The sequence below is a fragment of the Gavialis gangeticus genome, unplaced genomic scaffold, assembly GCF_001723915.1.
Source record: "Gavialis gangeticus isolate Ggan-Ray unplaced genomic scaffold, GavGan_comp1, whole genome shotgun sequence".
Classification (NCBI taxonomy): domain Eukaryota; kingdom Metazoa; phylum Chordata; order Crocodylia; family Gavialidae; genus Gavialis; species Gavialis gangeticus.
In genome coordinates, this window is record NW_017729017.1 from 2,299,056 (window position 1) to 2,300,302 (window position 1,247).

The 1,247-nt window shown below is 55.6% G+C and overlaps 1 protein-coding gene across 1 annotated transcript in view; it reads left to right on the plus strand.

The window, feature by feature from the left end:
• PTPRT (protein tyrosine phosphatase, receptor type T) overlaps positions 1–1,247 on the plus strand; it is a 1,137,038-nt gene that overhangs the window by 197,790 nt on the left and 938,001 nt on the right. The gene's annotated exons all lie outside the window — the stretch shown is intronic.

Genomic DNA, 1,247 nt, shown 5'->3' on the forward strand with positions numbered 1-1,247 from the left:
CCCCCCCACTCCCAGCTCTGGTAGGACAGGCCGCTGCGCTCAAATGACCCGGGGGGCGGGAGGCGGGAGGCGATCCGGTTCCTGCTCCTGCTCCTGCTCCCAGTATGGGGGAGGGGTAAGGGGGGACACCCCCCCCCGTGAGGGCGGGGGTGTAGTCCTCACCCCAGTCGGGTAGTGCCCCCCAGTCTGGAGGGAGGGGGAAACCCCCAGTAGGGGTGAGAGAGGGGCGGGGGTCTGGCCCCTGCCAGGGAGAGGGGAGGGGCAGGCAGCGAGTCTGGGTGGGGGATGGGACTGAAGTCGCTTGTTTATTCCTTTTTCAGAGCTAATCTAGACCTAGTCACACCTTGTTATTAATGAATGACACATCCTAAGAGGGAGAATTTCATCAGCTATGCATAGGTACTAATTAATATATAAAATAATATCCCGCATCAAGTACAGAGACCTAAAAGGAGGTCAGATTAGGATGGAATTATGGGGCAAGATGCTCTCGGCCACCCCAAACGTCCTGTCAGTGCCCCTGGGGGACTGTCCCACGGGGAGGGGGGACTTTAATTAGAACAGCTCTGAGTGCCACTCTAATTAAATGTATTTAGCATCCTGGACTTCATGATGGCAGCAGGAGCGCTTTAATGAAGCTTGTTTGATGAGCTTTAGTTAAAGCGCCACTGCTGCCATTGAAATGCGGGGACGGTGAATACACACGATGCAGAAGCTGCTGGAGCAGCGCTAATTAGCACGCGTCAGCAGACTGGCCGCAGACTCGATTAATCGAGTCTGCTCTGACAGGTGCTAAATACCTTGTGTTGGAGCATGTATGTTTTCATGCTGCCCTTCGTCCTGCCATCCGGGGCCAGGTGGAACAGTGACAGAGAGATCGTAAAGGTTGGGTGTCAGTGAGAGGCTCACACTTGAAACCAAGCATTTGGTTGAGTAGGGAAATGCCCAGATTTCTTCAGGAGGCTCCCGTGGTAGTGGGGACATGTTTGGGTAGGAGTGCACCAGTAGAGATTTTGGGGCCCATATTTAAGGAGGCATACTGACAATACTGATCCGATTTCTGATACAGCTGCCTCCAGCTGGTAAGTCTGTTGTGGTGGAAGGGGTGTGCCTGGAGGGGAAGATCAACACCCCCTTGGGTGAGGGCAGGGGCATGCGCTGCCTGGGCTGGGCTGGGGCAGAGCTGTGACTTGTGGTGTGGGGTGGCTCCCATCTCTGTTTGTACCCCAGGAGGGTATGGGGGGGGG